At 45.7% G+C, this 24637-nt stretch overlaps 1 protein-coding gene across 1 annotated transcript in view; it reads left to right on the forward strand.

Annotated features, from left to right (window-relative positions):
• Positions 1–15138: 15138 nt before the first annotated feature.
• Positions 15139–24637, forward strand: part of LOC119446134 (beta-1,4-N-acetylgalactosaminyltransferase bre-4) — a 49292-nt gene continuing 39793 nt past the window's right edge. The window contains exon 1 of the mRNA XM_037710487.2: positions 15139–15366. The gene's annotated coding sequence lies outside the window, so the exon portion shown is untranslated. The remainder of the gene's footprint in view (positions 15367–24637) is intronic.

Below are 24637 nucleotides of genomic sequence, written 5' to 3' on the forward strand. Positions count from 1 at the left end.
CAAGTTGACAACTGACGTCTGCGACCTGATCAGTCCGAACAGGTGAGTGAAGTCTTCCATTATTAACGCATACCCCTTCGAATACACAACGTCTTTAGTAGAGGTTCACTGTCGCAGTAAGCGTCGTCAGCACGAAAGCAATGTGAAGTGCATCGTCATGATACTTTGACTTGCGTTAACTATAATACTATACGCGCGCGATCGTACATGGTTCTTTATGGCAGCCTTGCGCATCTGGCGGCGTGAAAGTCGGCTACCACGTCAGCAGCAGCGCAAGTGACCGCGCTTAAGCCACCCAGAGTGACCAAAAGTGGTCGGCGCTGACTGATTCGGAATATTGTTCGATCTCGTTCTAATGGAGGGTAGCGTCTTTATGAACATTGCGTGGCGGTAAGTTTTAATAAAAGGAAAAAGTGGGAGCTATCGCATAGTTCTGAGCCGTTCTGTACCAGGACGGCAGTCTCACAGAGAGAGTGCTCCTACAATAAGGCATGTACGAGGTATTCAGTTCGCAAAACTTATCAGGCGCTAATACGAGCCGAGGAGGCAGTGAGGGAACCTTCAGGAACAAGTGAAAAGTGCACGTGCGTGGTTTTGATTGTGTACGGCAATTACTGTGTAAGACAACTACTGTGTTTATGTAAGGATCGTGTAGGCGCGGAATGCTTGATAGCGTAGAGAATCGGCCTTTGAGGATTATTCGTTCTCGCAAAATTGGTTCCCAGTGGCAGATCTATTATTCCAGTTTAAGAAATTGAGAGAATAGCCTTTAAAAATAGCAACAGTTTGGTCAAGAGGCAATAGATTGACAAAATGGCTTTGCATGTAGTTTGAATAATGTATTCCAAAATGTATGGTCATGCTGCACAACGTATTCACAAACATGCTAACAACCACACAACTTATTTCTATTTTCACAACAGCCGTGATCTGCACCTTTGTGGTAGTTCTTTAACGTGTGACACTTTGTTCAGCGTCCCCATGCCGCTCCCACGCCCGAAAAGACATTCCTGTGTCAAATTATGAGCCCGAGCTCCTTCGCAGTGAAGCCAGCACACATTGCCATGACGAAAGTTAAAACGCGCATGCGAGCGCCAGCAACGAAAGTGGGTAGACACTCAGGCGCAAGAAAAAGCAAGCTGCATATTCGCTTGGCTCATCGCTCATCGAAACAATTCGTTTTCGCGGCTCTCGGCAAAACAAACGCGCCGACTGCGGTTTAATGTACCGCGGTGTCACGGCTCCTGTAAACAAAGTAACTGCACCGTCTCCACGCCTGTGAGAGATCTAACTGGGCAATCATGGCACGGTGGCACTTTGAGGGACTAGGAACAGCAGATAGAGCGTGTTATCTTATGCCTCAAAGAATTAAAATAACATTACGTGTGGATGTAGTTCACAAATGTAGCACCTGCATCTTCTTTTTACATGAAACGTCTTATCTGCTTTATATTTTTGTTTGATGGCAATAATAATGTAGCTGCAGAGATCACAAGTGTCTGGTTATTCGATACCGATGATTATACTGTGATATTTTTGTTTGTGTACTGCTTCTCTTTTATTTCAAAAAGAGAAAAGTTGACGGCGCAGTAATGATGACATCGCAAATTGGACAGCGCAAACAAAAATATCGCAGTATAGGGGGTGCATCATCGCACAGCACGATCAAACTGGACGTGCGCGCCTGTCAATGGTGATAACTGGACGGCGTGCCCTATACCTTCAGGCTTATTATGCTTCGGCCACGCGCCCCGCTGTTCGCATTTATTTTCATCGTGATAGTACGTATGCCATGTGTATTCGCATATAGCTTGTAGACAAATGTAAGTTGATCGTCCCATATTCGTTGCCACGTGAGGGTATAAAATTATTCGCATGCTGGTCGGCCCATATTCTGAAGAAATGTATTTCTAATTTCAAGAAGACGCATACCTTTATTGCAGCGCGCACTAAATGATATTATGGGTAGCCGAAAATTTTTACAGCTCATTGCCACAGGCGGCGCCGTCATTCAGACTTGGCAAATCCTATTTTTTTGTGTGTGAAAATTGGGTTTTTTTTACCGCGGGATAATTCTTCATGCTTCCAGAAATGGTCAAGATTCTTTTGTCTTTTTAAAAATTGAGGAGGCTGGGTTCCTACGCGCTTGACCAACTCTGAATATGAATATTATACCAAACTTTGTATGTTTATGCGAGCGTCATTTCAGAATGTTATTCATTTCCCTTGCAGACTGTTCAAAAGCAATGGAAAAAATATCTGATCAGAAAACGGAAAGCCCCCGGTGAAGACTGCGAGGAGAGCCGTCCCTCATCCAGCATTTCCAGTTCAGTCGCTGAAGCTCCACCGCGCGCTGATGACACCAAGCACACCAAGCTCTGTGTGCACTGCAGAAGCCGGTCCTTACAAAATTCGATCCATCGGCTAGGTTTCTGATGCACCATCTACAGAAAAACAAGGGCGGCGCTTCCAGCCTACCTGGAAAAGTACCTACAAGTGGTTATCTTACAATGCCCACAGTGACAAGGCGTTTTGCGAGACCTGTTGCACAGCATCAGAGATAAAACTGCCGCTCCCTAACACTTCCCAAGACAAGGATTCTTACCTGGCATTTGTGAAAAATGGTTTCTCAAACTGGAAAAAGGCAATTGACAGATTTAAATCCCATGAGAGGTCTAACTTTCATAAGGAGGCATGTAATGCCGTCGTAGCTGCAAAAGGCAGCGCGAATGTGGCATATGCTTGCGCCAAGGGAAAGGCGAAAGAAATGGACGACGCTCGACAGGCGCTCCTAGCAACACTGTCGTCACTACTGTACCTGTCGACCCAAGGCTTAGCAATACGTGGCCACGAAGACACAGAGAGTAATTTGAGGCAGCTGCTGGAACTCCGGGCTAATGATATTCCTTCATTGCGATCGTGGCTTTTACGAACAAAATACAAATGGATTTCTCACCAGATTTTAAACGAGATGGTGGAACTCATGGCACATGACATCCTTCGTTCACTCACAGACGAAGTTCGTGCGGCAGAGCACTACGCTGTCATTATGGACGACACAGCAGACATTTCTGCCAAAGAACAACTTTCAGTTTGTTTTCGGGTGGTCACAGAAAGCCTGGAAGTAGAGGAGCTGTTCTGTGGGTTTTTCAACACGACGGACACCACAGCTTCGAGCCTCTTTGCTATATTGAAAGACATTCTTTGTAGATTTAATCTGCCCATTGAAAAGTGCCGCGGGCAGTGCTATGATGGTGCGGCAAACATGAGAGGAAAGCACCGAGGAGTACAAGCAGCTCTCATACAAGAACAGGAACCTCGCGCGCTATATGTACACTGCCTAGCGCACATCCTGACTTTGGTTTTGCATGATGTCGGCCAGAAAGTAGACATGTGCCGGAATTTTCTTTACGCCGGCACTGAACTGATAAACTTCGTGACCTGCTCTCCAAAGCGCGTTGCTTCTTTTCAAGGATGTGAACTTGCGAAAATTCTTCCCGACAAGGTGGACGCTAAAGGCTTCATCACTGCGATCAGTTCTTTCAAATTATAGCAGTCTCATAACGTTTTTCTCTGAAACAGCATCCGAAGAGCGAACTCAGGCCGGTGCGAAAGCCAGCGGATTTTTAAGGATGCTGTTCAAGTTTGAATCGTTTTTCATGTTGACGCTTCTGACAAAAGTGTTTTCACGAATGGAAGCACTGAATACCGCCTTACAAAAAAGAACGCTCAGGTTTGACGAAGCGGAGAAAATGGGGAAATCCGTCACTGCAAGCGTCGCTGAACTGAGGCAAAGTTTTCCCTTGGTTTGGGAGGAGGTGTTGGCAGAGGCAGGAAAAGTAGGAGTTGAGGACCCGTGTGTTCTAGCTGCTAGGCGAAAGAAAACTCCACACCGCTATCAAGAAGGTTCCTCAGCTCACGTGTTCACATCAGCAGAGGACATGTACCGCCAGAGGTACTACGAAGTACTTGACACTGTAATGTCCTCGTTAAGCGACAGATATCCACCTGAGATGTGGCAGCATATGTCACACATTGAGCAGTTTGCCACAGGAAACCAAGACGAAGCATACATAACAAAGTTCTACGGTGACGACCTTGAACGAGGACGGCTGATTTTGCACAGAGACATGCTCATTGACATCGTAAGCCAACAAAAGTCGGCACCATTGCACACATTCGAGGACGTCGTGCAGATGTTTTCGTGGGAGAAGGGCGAACACCTGCGAAACCTTTTGCCGGAAATGGCCAAGCTAACAAAAATTGCGTTGACCATACCGGTCTCGTCAAGCACATCCGAGAGGTCCTTTTCTTGTCTTCTGCGACTGAAAACGTACCTGCGGTCGACGACTGGACAAGCCCGTTTGAACCATCTGGCCATTTTGCACGCTCACAAAGAACTCTCCCGCAAAATCAATTTAAATAAAATTGCGACGACTTCATTGCTAGAACAAGTGCCCGAATGAACACATTTTCCCTCAAGGTGAAACCATCCCATCAGGCACCGAAATGATGTCTTTAATAGGAAAGAGAAAGTTGCCAACTCACAAGTTGAAGCTAACCACTTGGCTAAGAAAACAAAGCAAAAAGTTATTTCCAGGAACGAAAACGGGGTGCATGATAGGGCAAGTAGGGTGAGGCCTTTTGGTTACGCAAAGACGCTTCGTTGCGCTATTTCTAAAGCTTCCCAGTCTATGCTGTGCTTTTTCCTTATTAATATTTATTTGTCATACGCTGCATTAGCTGCTCAAAAACGCAATCCACGCTCTTACTACTTCCTTTCGTGCCCTTTCCCACTGTTGAGATATCGTTGTGTCTTATTTATTTATTTGTTAATATGACTGTGTATTTCTGCGCCTGATAATTTATTACTCTATAATCATTTATTCCGCCGCCGGGAAATAAATGAAACCAGTGGCATAAGGCATGCTTTGACAAGTAAATAAAATATTGCGTCATGAAGTCACGTTGTTTTATGCTAATAATTGTAGTCATAAGTTGTGTACAGAAATTGTTATATATTGTTTATGTTTTATATATGTTATGTCTTATCTTTTCAACTGACCATTAGTCAGGAAAATATTTCTTGACTGTGTCTTTGTATATTAAAACTTTCACAAATCGTTACATGGCTGTTTTCATTTATGTGTAGTTGTGCAACTTATAGGCACAAAACACACATATCTCCCCAACGTGAATAACTTAATCGGCTTTTCGCATGGCTCATCCGAGAGACGCGAGTCTCTTTGTGGTACGAGGGGACTCAGGTTATGAAATTGGACTATATATATATATATATATATATATATATGAGTGCTTAGGCAATCTGGTCGGGCCCCAGCCCCCTTCCCCCGGGAACATGCAGACTTTCCGCTTATGGCGACCATGCGAAGTGCACGCGGGCAACATTTTGAAAGAGCGAGGAGCGACGGAGTGCGCAGGCGAACGGGGCTGCTTTGATGGGATCCATGACGCAGCTGTATGCTTAATGACGTGCTATCGCCGAAGCTGAAAAGGTCATTGAACAGTGTGTGATCTACACCAGGCTCTGTTCGGTCGCGCTGCTTTCAAATACCGCTGTGAAATTTGTAGGCACGAGCGCTTGACGCCACTATCGGGCAATTCAGTCTGAAATATGAAAAGCATACGACCCGGCTTTTATTAGCTTCGTCTCAGCTGCTCGGCGTGGTCGAAAGCACGACACGTGTAATATCATAGTTTTCCTTGTATACATCAGTCACTTCTACGGATTCTAAAGGACAAATTGCACTGATCTGCTAGCAACGCTGTCCATGAAAAGTTTAGCATTCGCCATCTGCTGCTGACGGAAACAAAATTCAAGCAGGGCGTTAAGTGCATTCGGTACAATAGGGTTATCTCAGGGAGCGGCGCAATGTTATCACCGTTCCTTTACTGGATTACACCATTACACCTCAATGTAACCCGCAGAAAAGAAGACCCACACCATGGAGAAAATATAAGCGCTAGCGCTGTAATTCGTTGAATTATGGCGCGGATATAGTCAAGCGTCTCCAGCGTGCCAGGCAGTAGCCGGCGCAGTCAGACACGTTACGTTGGCTACGCCAGGATTGCCAAACATTTGCAACTTGTAAAATTTGACGCGTAAACGTGGCCCGCAACAGCGCAACGATCAGCTGTTGTCGCAGCGCATGCGCACATGTGCGCGGCGAGCATGCGCTTATTGGTTTCGCAAAGGCGCAAACCCAGCGCTATGTCATCAGTGCACCAGAGTGTAGGCCAACATGCTGCCGGTCAGTCAATATTGCGCGCGATGCACTGTGGTCCAGCCGCTCCGGCGTCAGGTAGGACATGCTTTTTTTTAACGGCTGGCCACGGCCAAAGCATGCCCATAGAGAAAAGAATTCAACAAGAGCAGACACTCCCATAGAGCCTAGCGGCCGAATAGACAGCAGCACACCAAGCAGTTGGCGTCAATACCTGAACCACACTTCCGGTTTCGGTTTTGGGCGCGCGCGTTTTGAACGCTAGCTGGCACACGAGCCAGCTAGTGCCCTGTGCTGCCAGCGTGCCTCAAAAGTACCACAAAAGTCACGAAATTACTTTTCAGTAATGACTAGCGTCAGAGAAAGCGGCACAAACTTCTCCTAGTAAGATGCACTATATACATTACGCATCACGGCCGAGTTGGTTCTCGGTAACTACGTCACAGCGCCCTGTGCAGCCAATGCGCCTCAGAAGTGCCGAAATAAGTTACAATATATAGTCCCCTACGAAGCGTCGGAAACATGTCCCAGCACGATTCATTAACTCAAATTAACTGCGCCAGGACGGCCGAGCATTTTTTCGCTAACTGCGTCATAAGTCTCGGTCCTGTGCCGTAAGCCAAATTACATCGGAGATTGTGAAACAAAATTTCTCACCTTACCGTAGTGCAATAGTGCAGTGGTACCATGTTCAAGTGCAGAAGGAACGCAAGAATACGCCGGAAGCCCAAGAAACCAGGCTACATCAAAAAAAGGTTACATCATCTTCCCGAAAAAAAAAAAAAGGAGACAGACGGGTAGCCGAACAGGCGAGCGCTGACACGCGCAGCCATCCTCGCTCGCTTCGGTGGCGTGTCTGGCGCATGACGCATGCATAGGGCGCGTCATTGGCCTGTCGCTAGGTAACTTTTAGATGCGAAGCAGCTTATGGTCGGGGCTATGTCCCTCCCTCCATCCGCCATGCGGCGTCCACACCCCTACTGCGCATGTACGCCAAGCTCCGGCTTCCGGAAGTTAGAACCGGAAGCCGACTTCCGCTTCCCCTTCCGGTTCCGCTTCCGGTTCTGGAAGCCAGCTTCCGGCTTCCGGAGAACGCTTCCGGTGTTTTGCCCGAATGATCCCCCGGTGCTTCCGCGATGAGTGCCACGGACAGCGCCAGCGTCAACGCCAGTGTCAGCGCCGTGGACAGCGCCGCGGAGAAGAGGGCTCGAGCCGCTGCCACGAAACGGCAGCGGCGACAGGCCGATCCCGAACTTCGAGTCGACCCCATGGCTGCTTCGCATACTACTCAGGGTTCCCCTACGGGAAGATGGTGTAATTTTTTTTATTCTTTGCCGCGAAAACTAAAAGAGAGCGTGCCTGCGAACGGGGCTGTTTTGATGGGATCCATGAGGCAGCTGTATGCATAATGGCGTGCGATCGCCGAGGCTGAAAATGTCGTTTGGACAGTGTGCGATCTACACCAGGCTCTATTCGGTCGAGCTGCTTTCAAGCATCATTGTGAAAATTGGAGGCAAGCTAGCGCTTGACTCGACTATCAGGTTATTCACTCTCAAATATCAACAGCGTACGACCTGGACTTATCCGCTTCGTATGAGCTTGCCGGCGTAGTCGAAAGCACGACACATGTAATATCATAGTTTTCGTTTTAATGCAGTCACGTCTACTACGGATTCTAAACAACAAATTCTACGGATCTGCTAGCAGTGGGGTCCACGACACGTTTAGCTTTCGCCATCTGCTGCTGACGGAAACCAAATTCACGTAGGGCGTTAAGTGTATTCGGTACAATAGGATTACCTCAGGGAGGGGCACAATGTCATCTGTCTTCCTTCACTCGATTACTTCTACCCGAAGAAGACCAAAACGATAGCGAAGATGCAAGCGCTAGCGCTGTCGCTCGTTGAATTATAGCGTGGATATAGTCCGGCGTTTCCAGCGAGCCAGGCAGTGGCCGGCGCAGTCGGACACTTTACGCCGGTGATGCCAGGATAGCCGAAAATTTGCGCCGTGTATAATTCAACGCGTTGAACGAGGCTCGCCACAGCGCGGCGATCAGGTGTTGCCGCAGTGCGCGGAGAGCATGCATTTTTTGGTTTGGCAAAGGCGGAAACCCAGCGTTATCTCTTCAGTGCATCCGAATGTAGGCCAGGAGACGTATTCGACGATGATCACTTTCGGCGAAACTATCGCCTTCGCGTGACATAGTGCTCAACCAGCCAATCAGCTCATCCAGTTTTGCTACAGCCAATCGGCGCGCCTGATGGCCGAGGCGATATACGTATATCGACGGAAGTGATCGTCGCAGAATACGTCCCCAGCGTGCTGCCGGCCAGTGAAGATTGCATGCGACGCACTTTGGTCTAGCCGCTGCGGCGTGAGGGAGGCCATTGCTCTATTCCACGTCTGGCCGCGCCAAAGCGCGCCGACCGCGGCCAGTCACGCTGGCTGCTCGGTGGTGCTAGATTGTAGAGGAGTCCACATAGCTCCGGCGCAGCGTAACTGCGCCGCGCGTGATGCGCGCCCACGTTACGCCGGACTATATCTGCGCCTTCAAGTTATGCGCCAGAAGTTTAAAAGCCAACTGCCGATCTCCTTAACGACCGTTAAAGCGCCCGTGTAACAAGGGTATAAAGCTGGAAATAGCGCTTTCAGTGTCTGTCAATCACTTCTATTAAAGCTGGATTCACACGACGGAACAAATTTGATGAATACGGGCATGGTTCGGATTTATGGCACCGAATGACGTCGGACTCACAAGGGCGCTGCACACGAACTGTTAGTGGGACGGTCGGTTACAGCAAAGCCACGTCTGCAGACGGCATCAGCCGTTCGGTTCGTCGACCTAATCCCGCTTTACGCCGTCGCCGGGAGGCCGCCGAATTGGTCCGGCTTCTCACCCTCAGCTTTAGCCTATACCCATTCCCATGTGGCAATAAAACATAACTTTGCCCGCCACCATCTGCCACTGGGTAGCGAGTTGTCCTCTTGGCTCAAGGTGCTCTACGGAGCAGGACACGGTAACCACTGAACTACCGCGCAGCATTTGGTGCATGGTATTGCGCACCACGCAGTCCCTTCGAGCGGTGGCATCAGCGAACGTATTTTCGACGCTACATCATTGAATAGGTTAGTAGATGACGTGGTGCGTATGGTAAATAAAGTGTTGTTGTAAAGTTGCATCTCTTTCTCTAAACCTACAAGTATTTTAAGTAAGCTTTCATTGCGATTCCTCCCGTATACTTTCCCGAGCTTAGCTGCTGCCTGCCCGGGTCAGGCTAGGTACTGCTGCTGTCTTGCTGAGTAGCTCGTACGCAGGCCAACACTATCATCTTTACTAGCCGTATAGGTGTCCAGGGTGCTGGGCCTGCTTTTTTTACGAAATTACTAAGGGAAAAAAACTATTTTACATAATTACTAAGCAAAAAAATAAATAAAAAACCTATATCTGCTTATTGCAAAAAATACACGTCATCAAGAACACCATTTATTTAATGAAGCAAGTCTTTTTAACCTTTCTATGCCCATTTTCCTAACCATAAGGCTACAATCGCACGTACTTACTTTTTATAGTACCAACGCTAACTGCCTCTATGAGGGGATCACCGCGTACTGACAACGATGATGATTAAAATACTATGGCACATACACAAAACGGGGGATCGACCAAAAGGCAGGCGGTACATTTAAAATGAAGCAGAAGAAATTCAGAAATGCAAGGCAATATAGCAGCTATCACGTTGCTTGGCACGGGCGCGCGAGACCACGTGCGCGTAGGCCAGTTTCCTTTAAAGGAAAGAGGCAGGAATGAAACGGACGAGTTTGTCGTATTTCATTAACCGTTTCACGTAAGCTTTGCTTCAGATATATTTGGAAATCTGTGTTTGATCAGCATAACCATTTTTATTTGTTCATAATAGTGATAAAAGGCGGACGCATGGAAAGTCACTTGCCCCTTGGCCATTGGCCCGCAGTGGGCGAGAAGCATTTTTTGTAAACAAAACAAAAAGATGTCCGTGTCCCCTGCTAGAGCGTGAAGCTACAGCAGCAACAACTGGTTGCTGTCAGAATAAACTAGATGCTAGACGCAGAAAAACATTACTGCTTACGACCCGAAACGCAATACCGACGTGTAACGGCAAGTAAAAATAGAAACGCAATCAGCACTCCGGTAAAGCGTTGCCCACAAAGTTTGAAAGATAAGTTGCACCACTCGATATGTCACCTCTCAAGTGTGTACACCTCGGAAGACCTCTTCTCATTGGTGAGGCACAAAATATTTCACGAGCGCCGTCAAACGTCTGTGTACAGCCTTGCGCGTGGTAGGCCAGAGGTACTGTACGAGGCTATATAATAATCTGAAAAGCAGCAATACGCAACTTTCTTTTAAATTTACAGGAGTGCTTACGTGTAGTTCAGAAAACGTTCCCAGCACTAAACAAAAGAAAAGCGCACCTGCGTGCTCTCGCTGGGTAAGCACAAAATTGACGCATTTAAAAATATAAACTGGCATTCAAGGCGGAAATAGGAGGCACATGCGGTGTGCAGTTTCAGTGCACAGTCCTTAAAAAGTTGTTTCGAGGGCAGTGACTATCGATCTACCGAGCAAACGAGGGTTCCAAGATGAAGCTTTTCGGGTGAGCTAAGCCTGAGCTGGAGAACGTGATTGGCAAAATACGCCACGCAATCTGACCTTTGAGAACTTTCAGGCAGTTATCTGCGTCGCCCACTTGCTTTACCAGTGCTCTTTCTGAATGTTTGTTTGGTTAGTTAACGTGTAACATTTGTGTGACATTTGAACTTTGCCTTACCAACAGTAGCTGTATATCCACATTTCTTTCTATACGCGTCGCCCACTTGCTTTAACGGTGATCTTGCTGAATGTTTCTTTAATTAGGTGTCGTGTAACATTAGTGACATTGACCTTTGTCAGATCTGCCTAACAGCAGCTTCTGTATCCACCTTTTTTGGAATACGTCGTATTGTATTCATTTCCCCCCTTTGTATACTGTGAATGCGTTCTGGATTTTGTGTGTTTTCTTTAACATAGCTGTAGGTACACAGCCATGAACGGTATAGTAAAACAAATTGAAAAGCGCAGCGCGCGCCATCTAGGCAGTTGGCTTTCGTCTCGACGAGCTCGTTGCGCACCAACGCCACTAGACTAACGGGCGTCGAGGGCTGACACGGAGGGTTATCTTGTACGCAAGTGAAAGAAACACGCATGTTTGGCTCCTAACTTCCGCAAAACTCGGGGAGCGGACAAGACCACCGGCGCCACATTAGCGGTCGTGCGTGACAGTGACGAGGGGCCTCGAACCCCCATTTTTGCGGTACGCTTTCTCAGAACCGCCGTAGGCGTCCTCCTCGCGCGCGGCAATCGCGTGGGTGTGAACGGATTCACAGCTTGAGGTTGCATCGATTAGTTAAACGGGCGGCCTCCCCTAAAGGGCGACAAACAACCCCGTCTCGCGTCCGACTTCCGCACCGGTGTTCTGGCATCGCAGCCTTGGAAGAGGCGCGGTTCGGGTCTCGACACGGGCAATTTGAATCGTGCGACGCCGACCAGATGCGCGGCCACCGTTACTTTTTATGGGCGCGCTACCGCGCGCACCGGCGTGTGGTTTCTGCGCCGCATGAGAGCATATCGGTTTTGTCTCGGACCATAGGCATCGAGAGGATGTTTACTTCGTCTTACGGTCGAAACACGGGGTCGGAATTTGGCTGGAAAACAGTTATCCCGTGCACCTCACTGACAGCTTTACTCGAAAGCAAGTGGTTGTTTATGACGCCATATGGCCCTCGACTTCTGGGAATCTGGTCACTTCGCGCACGTGTTCGAGGACTGGCGTCATGATTCCGACGCTTCCTCGCGTATAGGTTTTGTACATGTGTTTTGCTTGTTATTACTTTGTTGCACCAGCTGCACTGGCATGCCGTTTCTTCGAACTGTAGACAAATATGGAAAGCGTGACCCTCTCCCCTTTGTTGTTGTATATTGTGTACTTTGGGTGAGGATTCTACACTAAATTAATTGTGGGGTTTTACGTGCCAAAACCAGTTCTGATTATGAGGCACGCCGTAGTGGGGGACTCCGGAAATTTGGACCACCTGGGGCCTCTTTAACGTGCACCTAAATCTAAATACACGGGTGTTTTCGCATTTCGCCCCCATCGAAGTGCGGCCGCCGTGGCCGGGATTTGATCCCGCGACCTCGTGCTCAGCAGCCCAACACCATAGCCACTGAACAACCACGGCGGGTGAGGATTCTACACTGTGAACTGTGCTAAAAAAGTGTTCTAAGATGGTTGGTTGATCGACTGGCCAATCACGCATGAATGTTCTAACGAACTCAAGGATTGGTGAATGATTGTCCAGTCACAAAACAAACCAACAATGATTCGTCAGCAAGCATTTTGGGTGGAGCGTTGGGGCTAGAAAATGCGGCTGCAGCGCTCCGATCGGCTAGAGTCATGGGTGTTCTGTGGTAGAGTGGTTGTGGACCTGACTTCGGGTGCTATGCACCATTGGCTCGGGCGAGATATAGTCGCCCTATGTGGTCCAAACCAGTGTAACTCTCTGTAACTGATGTATCATTGAAACCAAGCTTTGTAAGATTGTTATAAATGACATGACAAGAACTTTATTTGAGTCCTGAGGAACTGAGATCTAGGCGAGCCGAAGGCTCCCCCAGATTAAGTCGGCGGCTCCGCCCACGATGGGACCGGGAGACCAAGTCCCGTCGCGATGTCGTGGGCCCTCTGGACAGCCTGGTGTTGGATTTGAAGATTGCTGCTCTTGAGGGATTCCTCCCATTGCTCTTTCGTGATGGGTGGAGAGGCGTTAAGGGCTGGGCACAACCAGAGCATGTGATCAAAAGAGCATGAGTCATGACCACATTTGGAGCACGACTGTGAATGGTCAGGGTCTATCCTGTTAAGGGACCGGGGAGTGGGATACGAACGGGTTTGCAGAAGTCTGCGTGTGTTAGCCTGAGGTTTGTCCAATTTAGGGTGGGGGGGGGGGGGGTGGAAATGTCCTCCTGCCGAGACGATAATGGGAAACAATTTCGTAGAAGGTACATAATGGACCTTTGTAGATGTTGACCTCGTTCCGTTCGACGCAGACGCTGATGTATAAACGATAAAAATTATATTGTTATAAATATAATTTGTTTTCGTTTATACGTCAGCGTCTGCGTCCTTCGAGCCAAACTCACCCGTTGAGCCACCTGTGCAGACCGTCTCTCACGGTGCGTCCCGGACGCCGAGGTGGGGATGAGAACCACGCATCATCATCATCTTCTCGCAGCAAGAGAAGAGACCTTTTTACTATAGCGTGACGTTTTTTTTTTTTTTTCTGTTGTGTTATGCTATCTGTACTAACCTGTTACCTATGCTACCCTGTTAGGGCGCTGTAGGTATCTGAATAAATAAATAAATAAATAAATAAATAAATAAATAAATAAATAAATAAATAAATAAATAAATAAATAAATAAATAAATAAAAATTGAAGGAGCACTTAGTCATTGCTACGTGGATGAACGGGATAGCATTGGGGCCACCAAAGGTCGAGGGTTCCACTCCTACCAAAGGTCTTGTGTTCGAGTGCCTTAATAAACTGTATCTCAATTAGGTGTCACTTAATTAACATTGCCTTAATTACCAACAAATGCCATGGGTTCGACTCCCACCAATGGCCGCGGGTTAGAGTGCCGAAGTGAACTCTATCTTAAATAAATCTGTGCCTTAATAAACTCTACCTTATTTATTTGTGCCTAAATAACTTCACCTTAATTAACACCAAAGGGCGTGGGTTCAAATCCCACCAACGGTTTTGGGTTCGAGTACCTTAAATAACTCTACCTTAATTCACTGTGCCTTAACTAAATTCGCCCTAATTAACACCAATGGTCCTGGGTTTCACTCCCACCAATGGTCATGGGTTCGAGTGTCGTAATGAACTCTATCTTAATTAAACCTGCCTTACCTTCGACTGAATTCACTCTGCCTTAGTTCAATCTGCTTCAATTAACTTTGCCTTAAATGACGTCAACTGCCTCGATTGGCTCACTCGGTTTCACTCGACTTTTTTGGACAAACGTGGTAGCGGCAATGGCGACTACGCCGCATTTTCTGGTAATTTCGCATTAATAAAATGTTCTCACGTCACCGTGCTAGGCCCACGATACTACGGAGTAGGCTAGAACATGGCGTGTGCCGTAGCAGACAACGCGGTTATCGCCACCCTGAACTGAGCGGTAAAAGAGTGAATAAAGGCACCAAACTGCAACGAAATGCTGGCGTTACCTCTATGCCAAAGCCCGGTGAAACACAGCGCGGTGTGAGAGATGGCACCGCATCCCATTGCTAGGAAATCGGCATATTTTGAGCCGTTTCGCCGTAGAAGACACGCACAATTGCCATTACCTTGGAATGGCGTTGCCTCCGGCAGCATCCACCAGCATGTATCTATCCTCCCCTCGCTTGTGCACCAATGCTCGGACGCGTCAGATTGGTTTTAGATATAATTAATGACTCCTTGATGCATCATTTATGCATCAGCGTCTGATGGATATGCTTCTTTTTATGCTTCACGGACGTCTGTGAGAACCCAGCATGTTTTTCTGAGGAGCAATAGCTGCATCGATGGCAAAAAATGCAGTGGGGCATATAATAATGTTTTCGCATTAAAACGCCTTCATCACAGCAGCTTGTTCTCGACCCATAGCGTTGACATTCACAGCCGTAGTTAACTACAGTGACTTTCTATTTCATAGGCGACGAATACCACTCGACGCTCAAACAACAATACCTGCCTATCATTGTTCGAAAGGGCAAATGTCTTTACAGATGGACGTAGGCGATTTATGTACATGTTTACCGCGTCAACAGCGGCACCAGTCCCCGGCGTGAATTCACCTGTTTCATATAAGTCGCCCTTTCAACGGAAATATTCCTGATCTAGTTGCTCAAACTGTGCGCGAATGCACCCATAACGTAAAGAAGCTTTCACAAACTTCGGTGCACCGCGACGCCACTGCCGGATTCCCGCGTTGTCTGAGTGATCTCACGCAAGCTTACAAGTTCAACCGAAGGCGCCCCGCCACTGTTCATCAGGTAAGAGTCGGAAAGGGCGAACACCTACCAGTTATTCCGAGGGTCTTCAAGTAGTTTTTTATACGGCACTGAATCCATGCCCTAGTGGTCGTGCATGGAATACTATCACTAATCTCTTGTGCGCAAAACAAGCGCTACACCTCTCTTGAAAAACTTTATCAGCACTATCATGGAGCCGTATTACAGAAAGACTATATTATCTCAAAATTAAAAAAAAATTTCGTTGCTGCCAGGCCTTTGTTATTGCCAGTATCGACCGCTAGCTATAACGGGTGACAAGTATCAAATAGAATCGAAGTAAATGAGTTCTTAGATAGCACGGCACCTGTACGAACACTGAAGGACTACTAGTGTAAAGGGATATGCTGGATTACGACAGAGGACAAGGGTTCCGACAAAAAGAAAGTAAGCCATGATGCGCTCCCTAACGCGCGGATTATTCGAGTAAACTTTCCAGGACCAAGCTACACCGAAGCCTCCGCGGTGGCTTAGCGGCTACGGTGTTGCGCTACTAAGCACAAGGTTGTGGGGTCAAATCCCAGCCATGCCGGCCGCATTTCGATGCGGGTGAAATGCAAGGATGCCCGTGTCCCGTGCATTGGGGGCACGTGAAAGATCCCCTAAAGGTCAAAAGTAATACATACATACATACATACATACATACATACATACATACATACATACATACATACATACATACATACATACATACATACATACATACATACATACATACATACATACATACATACATACATACATACATACATACACACGTTATGTTGCGGTCACTGGGCAAGGGAAAGATGAAAACATTAAAAGCTCCAGAGCCCGCACGAATTCCCTGGTTATATGAAGGCGAGAAAAGCCGCTTGTCACTTCTATGCCATCATATGAGAAAATAGCAGGTAAGTTCCGATATTCTTCTTTGCTTACGCCGGCCGTCATATGAAAAATAATGGCCTAGCAAATGACGCGTGGCTGGATTATTTTCCTTGTTGTTGATGTTGCTTACACGTCTTTATGAAAGTTTGCCATTATCCTAATCGCTCGGCAATGACTGTGGCAATAGTTTAATGCGAAAGCATTGTATGCCCCATTACGCGAAAATCCGGCGTCGTCGTCATTGAGTGATGGTACCGAAATTGCCGACGGCACAAAGAGTAAGAACAGGTAAAAAATGCTCGGATTGACGTCAAATTACTCAAGGATGTCCCTTATACAAGCGAAGTCAATAAATGGCTTCGAAAATAAAATTTGATCAATTTCGGTCTTGGTGGGAAACGAACTCGTGTCTCCGGGGCGCGAGACAAGCACGCTTCCCCGAAGCCACGTCGGCTCCATGGTTCTGGTTTGGTAAAGGTGTGCCTAGTGCGTGCGTCATTGCACAGGCCACTTAGTGTTGCGACGCGTGGTGTGTTTTGATTTCACCTTACTGAAGCACAGGTAGAACGCATGCGAGAGCTTGCGCAAAGAAAGAACGCGCAAAAAAAGCATTTAATAAAAGTGAATATAATGCTTACGCCATGGAGTTTCACTCTATACTGAGAAACTCTATGGCTTACGCTATCCCACACGTAAGCAGTCTTAAATGTCTCTGCCGAACTTTTTTTCTTGGACACGTTCCTTTGGTGCTCTCTTATTCTTGTTAATAGGCTGGTTTTGCCAATGTAATTGAACTGCTGTCAGCACGTGGTATATGGTACGCCACTCCGTGGTAACTATTCCTTCTTGGTTTAAATTCATATGTAGCAGTTGGTTTTTTCTGTGGTCGTGTCGTGTTTCTTTCTGTTCCCTTGATTATTCGCGCTATTATTCGTAACTTGGTTTCTTAGGTTGCTGGATGATGTAAGCCTAATATGTAGATATTACCTTATAAATATAGGATGCAAAGCTTCGCTCACACCAGGAACGTAAGCAACGTCAACGCACTTTTGTAACGACTTCTAAGATGCCATAGAATAGGCAACATCGACTTTCGAATCTCGTAGTAAACTTTTAGGATTCCCGTTCACGGAAAGGGGAGGCGGCCGGGTCTATTTCAGGGTAAATCTTCATTCTGTTTTCTTGGTTCGAGTTGATGCGTGTCACCCAAGTCATGAAAGAATGTAGAAGAGACTGCTTATGGTAAGCAGAGTGGCACGAACCAAAATTAACATAGCGATGAAGTTATTGGTACTTGGGTTACTATCATAGATGTCAGTGTGCTGTAAAAACTCCCGCACGCAGCAATGGAGAGCCGTGGGCATGTTCCCCGCAAATGCACGCTGAGTAAGGGAAGCGTGTTGTTATTCGAGAACTGAATCACCTGCTTTACTAATTTCCGGAGAAGCAGAAGACGTGCGCAATCTTTCTTTCATATTAAAGAGAAGGAATCGCCCACGTAGATGACAAGAAGCATTGTACAGTGGGGAAGTCAGCAAGGACCTCTTTTTGAATAGATTTTATGGTAAGGTTGGCTATACTGACTAAGATAAAGGATCACATTGTTTCTACAGAGGGCAGCCTGTTAAACTCTTGGCCATAGGTGATATGAATGCTTCTAAAAAATGTCGGGAGTTAGTAAAGTTATGGACTAGTCAAAAGGCGTGCTATCAGGGAGCGTGTCGGCCTCGATCAGAACATTTATACAAGTAGCCAAGGCGACATCGACTGGAACAGAAGTGACTTTAAAGTATGTTGACATCGAAAGGTCCCATTCTGTAGTATTCGTTTAGGGTCATCATCGTCAGCCTATATCTATGTCCACTGCCAGACGAAGGCCTCTCCATGGGATCTCCAATTACCCCTGTCTTGCGCTAGCTGATTCCAACTTGCGCCTGCAAACTTCTTAAGTTCATCACCCCACCTAGCTTTCTGCCACCCTCGATTGCGCTTCCCTTCTCTTGGTATCCATTCTGTAACTCTAATGGTCCACCGGTTATCCATCCTACGCATTACATGGCTTACCCAGCTCTATTTTTTTATCCCAATGTCAATCAGAATATCGGCAGTCCCCGTTAGCTCTCTGATCCACACCGCTCTCTTCCTGACTCTTAAACCGTAGGCCTAACAGTTTTCGTTCCATCGCTCTTTGTGCGGTCCTTAACTTGTTCTCGAGCTTCTTTGTTGACCTCCAAGGTTCTGCTCCATGTGTTAGCGCCGGTAGAATGCAATGATTGTACCCTTTTCTTTTCAACGACAGGGGTAAGCTCCCCGTCAGGATTTGACAATGCCTGACATATGCACTCCAACCCAGTTTTATTCTTCTGTAAGTTTCCTCCTCGTGATCGGGCTTCCCGGTGAGTAACTGACCTAGTTAAACGCACTCATTTACATACTCTAGAGGCTGACTGTTGATCCTGAACTCTTGTTCCCTTGCGAGGCTATTGAGCATTATCTTTTCCTTCTGCATATTAATGTTCAACGCCACTCTTACACTTTCTCGGTTAAGGTCCTCAATCATTTGTTGTAATTCGTCCCCATTGTTGCTGAATAGGACGATGTCATCTGCAAACCGAAGGTTGCTGAGATATTTGCCGTTGGTCCTCACTCCTGAGCCTTTCCAGTCTAAGGGCTCGAATACATTTTCTAAGCATGCAGTGAATAGCATTGGAGAGATTATGTCTCCTTGCCTGACCCCTTTCTTGATAGATAACTTTATACTTTTCTTGTGGAGAACCAAGGTAGCTAGAATCTTTGTAGATATCTGCCAAGATATTCACGTATGCCTCCTGCACTCCTTGATTACGCAATGTCTCTATGACTGTTGCTATCTCAACTAAATCAAATGCCTTTGCATAACCTATGAAAGGCACATAGAGAGGTTGATTGTACTCCCCAAATTCCTCGATTACCTGACTGATGACATGGATATGATCCATCGTAGAATATCCCTTCCTGAAGCCAGCCTGTTCTCTTGGTTGACTGAAGTCAAGTGTTTCCCTGATTCTATTGGAAATTATCTTAGTGAATATTTTATACGATACTGAAAGCAAGCTAACGGGTCTATAATTTTTCAATTCTTTAACGTCTGCCTTCTTATGGGTTAGTATAATGCTGGCATTCATCCAGATATCTGGCCCACTTGAAGTCGTGAGGCAATGCGTATAAATAGCCGCAAGCTTTACAAGCATGATATCTACCCTGTCTTTTATTACGTCAACTGTTATTCCGTCTTCTCCCGCCGCTTTTCCCCGCGTCATGTCTTGCAAGGCCCTCATAACTTCCTCGCTAGTTATAGAAGGAGCCTATGGATACTGTTCATCACTACTTCGAATGAAAGTAGCTTGGCTGCTCTGGGCACTGTACATGTCAGTATAGAATTCTTCCGCTGCCTTTAATTATCATCGAAATTGCTGATGATATTGCTCTGCTTATCTTTCAGTGCATACATCTTCCTTGTCCTATGCCAAGTTTTCTTCTCTCTGATTTCATGCTGCGTCCATATTTTGACTACTTCCTCAACCTATTCCACGTTATAATTTCGAATATCCCTTACTTTCTTCTTCTTTATCAGTTTTGACAGTTCAGCGAATTCTGTCTGAACTGTTGAGTTTGTCACTGTCATGCATTGCCGTTTCTTTATTAGGACCTTTGTTACTTGGGGCGTGGCTACACCCGTCACTGGCACAAAAAGCGATGCGTGCGTTAGTATAGTATTTGAAGTGCACTGGTTTAAGAGACCGTCTATAGTGTCCCTGTACATCGTCCCACGTGTACTCAGTACTCATTCTCTCCCTATTTTACTCTTTCTATCCGCGCTTTCCCTTACCCCTAGTCCAGGATAGCAAACTGGACGCTCTTCTGGTTGACCTCCCTGCCTTTCCTCTCCTTGCTCTCTCTCTCTCTCTCTTGTTACTTGGGAGAGCTTACCTACTCGTTGCCATTTGCATCTTACCTCCCGCTTCAATTTCTGTTTCAGAAATCAGCCTACTGATGGTTTCATTCATACCTCTATGTAGTCTTCATGTAGTGGACTGGATGAGGATTCGAGCTTACGACCTTCAAATTAGGAGCCTGGTGTGCTACCTCTGCCCCACGCACTATACGCGGTTTTGTATATAATGTCACAAATCTGGTATGGTGGTTGACTGACACTGCGGAAAATTTGACGAACATTTTCGACTGTTCATTTAAAAACAATGATCCAGGCGAGGCATCAAACTCATGTCCTTGTTATTCAGAGCTACATCTCTACAGCACTAGACCAAGAAATGTGCAGTGATGCTTTTTGATGACCGAACTCTTTGCATAGCTTTCACAGCCTTGCATCTCAAGTATGAAGCGGAACATAGTTAATCATTTATTAGCCAGGAAAGACTATACTGCATCGAACACAATGTAATTCTCAGCACCAACCTCGGTGCCAATTGATGGGATTGGTGCCTTAGTTTCGGCGCTAAATTCAAGAAAAAAAGAAGGGTGTTTGTCTCCTGCCCTTTTTTTTCTTTTCTGTAGTAATCAGCCCTTTTCTGTCAAATGAATAAATACATAGCTTTTCTGCATCAATGTTCGCACCTGAATGAATTTACTGTTGCTATTCTGGCCTGAAATGCCCAACGTATCATTTCTGCTATGCAGGGTTCCTCAAACTTTTATTTAAGTGAGGGAAAGTTAGTGCATAGACTACAGTAGCGTTTTTGGTAAGCTGGAAAGTTTCAGTTGTGAATAGTTTAGGACAACGAATTAATAATTAACCAAGAAGTATACTTAGGAAGTTTTTATTCAAGAAACATTTCAGAGCTTCTTTTTCTACCAATGTACTTCTCACATCTAAAGTGGAAGGTAAACATGCTGTTATAATTTCCTTCATGTGAAGCTATTTTTGGGCTTTGTGCTGTATGGGCAGCACCACCAGCAAAGAGCCCTTTCCTTGCACAGTGGTTCTTGCAGCAAGCATCAGTAATGTGATAGAAGACGGTGATATTTATTGTTTCAAGCCAGGTTAACTCAAGTTTCCTTTCTTTTTATACATTTAAGCTTAGGATGCAGGGATATTTCTATAGTGTTGTTCAGCCTTTTTGCTTGATCTGCTTGCTCACCCATAACACAAGCACTGCGTGCTTAAGTGTGGCAGTGAATGTATATTGCCATTGAGATTACACAGAATATCCCTCTTTCCCATTTCAATGAAGGTTGAGGGTAATATCTCTATATCACTGAATATGATGTGCTGTTATGCACCGAACTGGCACAGAGCTCTCCTTTGCAGCGCTCAAAAACAAGAGCCATATTGGAATGAGTTATGTATGAGGTACCATGTGGGCCTACTGTAGGAGAAAAAGCAATCTAACAGAAGGAAGGACAAAGGAAACAAAGAATTGCCAGAGTCTTGCAGAGTCTTGCAGAGTCTTGCAGAGTGCGCCGATAACCTAAGTGCCATAAGTCCCAAAGTCCCATCCATTATAACACCACAGCCATATTCAAGGAAAAGAGTCCAATGACTTCTGTTTTTCGGGAATCTTTATTCACCGAAATCCAAGCTAACTCTATATAGCAGGACCAGGTAAGTATTAACCTGCTATTTATGGGACTCACTCTCTTATTTTTGGCTAACGGGGATAAACGGCTCTTGTCTTCCTTAGTGTTATCAAGGAAGTTGTAGGGGCTCCAAAACGTCTCAACATTTAATGCATAAGCATTCTTTGGCAAGAACACCAGGAAAAACTGCCCATCACGCGAAAAGTGTAATGCCTTGTATCTGCACAAGAATGCATATTCTGCAAAGACGTTTAATCGTTATAATAGTGTAAATGTAGATGATTGTTAGCTTTGTAAGTGAAAAGGAACAATGGAAAACTAAAAAAATGCAATAAAATTGATCAGTGAGAATACCGATAGCGACACATAGGGCTCCATAGAAAATTCATGGGGAAGCCTATAGTAGGGGTGGGCCAACTTGAAATTTGGGGCGGGGCCAACTGAAATTTAGGGGTGGTTCCACTTGAAATATTGGGGTGGGCCAACATGAAATTGGGAGCTGGGCCAACTTAAATTTGGGTATTGGCCAACTGAGAATTTGCCCATGGACCAAATTAAATTTGGAGGTGGGCCAATTTTGCAATTTGGGGCTGGCCCAGCTTGAAATTTGGGGATGGGTCAACTTTATATTTAAGGGCGGGCAAATTGAAATTTGGGGAACGGCCAACTTGAACTTTGGGGGTGGGCCAATTGAAATTTGTTGTAGTGCCAACTTGAAATTTGGGGGTAGGTCAACTTGAAATTTGGGTGTATGTAAACTTTAGGTTGGTGGTGGGCCAACTGAAACTCGGGAATATGTTTATGCATACTTAGACAACTCCGGTAGGTTTCTACATACTTTTTACAGCAAGGCTGTTAAGTGAAGTTTCAAAACGGTTTTCCAGTCCCAAAGGAAGCGTGATCGATATCCAATTATGTGCAACGTGACGCGTGTCGGAACACCGAATTTGGCTTAAAAGGTTATATTCAACAATTATGAAAGCTATCTTGCGTATATATAATTCGAATAGACAACCTACATACGCATTTTTAAGCAGTAAATTGTAGCGTTTACTTCTCACGTCACGTTATAGCGGCTCCTCATTGGAGGTCAGCTAGAAGTTACGCTCAAACGGCACTATGCTACTGCGGTACACTCCAATACAAGCAATGAGCCAGCAAACAGGACTCCCACTACTTCCGAAGGCCGGAAAACTCGCTCATACAGCTTCGCTGTCCTTGATGTATCAGTTTGAGCTTGTCATAGATCTGTGAGGGATGCTTTTTTCATTTTCAACTTGTTCTGAGGCCTTTCATCTGCATAAATAATTTCTGGCGTGTAGATATTGCAAGCGCTTAGGTTGGCATCATCGTTCTCATTTGTACATACTCATCGCAGTGCTTCATCACCTTCTTCGGCATAGTGTAGACCAGTTTCTCTAAACTGAAGTCATTTCGGGAACGAACATGTCAGAACATTTGCATTTTCACTGATTCAATAAAGGCGAATCACTTTGGCAATTGTGTACATGATCCTACGTGGACGGCCATTTTGCTGTAATGTGAATGAAGAATAGAAATGGGCATACCAGTGCCTTAACACCATTACGTTAGGATACTCAATTGCTTCCTCTGAAGAACAGATGCAGACATAAGCACTTTCCACATGGTGTATTATATATGATACATATTCAACAACTTCTTGAAAGACAGTCAAAGCAAAAGTGTGTGCATATTTACTCGGTATATGTATGCTGTGCAACACTGAAATGCATAGCTGCTGTAAGTGTTTAAATACTCATCGAGTTATTTCTTTCTTCAACTATGTAGGGGTAGCTCGTCAAATAACATGCAAAAGGTTAACAAATAAACAGCGCCCGTATTCACAAATTTATGCTAGAATTATTCGCAAATAAAAATTCTAGCTAAGGCTGATAGTGGACATACGCTTAGAGAAAGCCAATGGTTAGGAGCCCTTACGAATGAAAGGCTTTAGGAATTCTGCCCCAGATTGTATGCACAATTTATGCACTGGAATTCAGTGCACAAAAATGACACATCCTTTTTCTATGCTGTTTATAAGCCTACTCTGTCATTTTTAACATTTAGGTGGTTCTGTAAGGCAAGCAATAATTTCGGTAATGTGGCATTTATGATGTATTTATGGGTTCTTTTGTGGAGAAAAGTATGTCTCTCCACGACAGGACCATTTTCGGCAGCAAAATATAATCTCTGTACGAGCTATACTGTTTCTTAATGCTATTATTGCATTAAATATGCCCGAAAAGAAATAGAAGCATTGTTTATGATAGATATATCATTAAAACTAAATTCTTTATACATGCCAAAACTACGATTGTAATGAAGATCAGGAAGCAAGGAGTTGAGGGACGCTATCATCGATGTAGGAAGCGAGCGCAGATCACGAGCTGTTGGCGCCGAGACCATTGTTTCCTTGGGACTGCGATGGTTTTTCGCCTGTCGCGTTACAGGTAATAAATCCCTTATCACAATATAAATGCGAGGCATGACATAGTGGGGCACTCCGGATTAACTTTGATAACCTGGGGCTTTTGAAGTGCACGGTACACGAACGTTTTCGCATTCCGGCCCCATGGAATGCAGTCATCATGGTCGTGAACGAACCCACGACCTCACGCTCCGCATCATAACGCCATAGCAACTGAACTTTGGGGGCGGCTCCCATGTTGCAGGAGCTAATAACATCTGCAACAAATAACTCTCGCAGGAAAAAGAAAGCATTTCTATTGATTATCAACGTGATTCTAAAATCAATTTAACGGAAAACTTATCGGGAAAGACAGCACTA

The sequence above is a fragment of the Dermacentor silvarum genome, chromosome 3, assembly GCF_013339745.2.
Source record: "Dermacentor silvarum isolate Dsil-2018 chromosome 3, BIME_Dsil_1.4, whole genome shotgun sequence".
NCBI lineage: Eukaryota > Metazoa > Arthropoda > Arachnida > Ixodida > Ixodidae > Dermacentor > Dermacentor silvarum.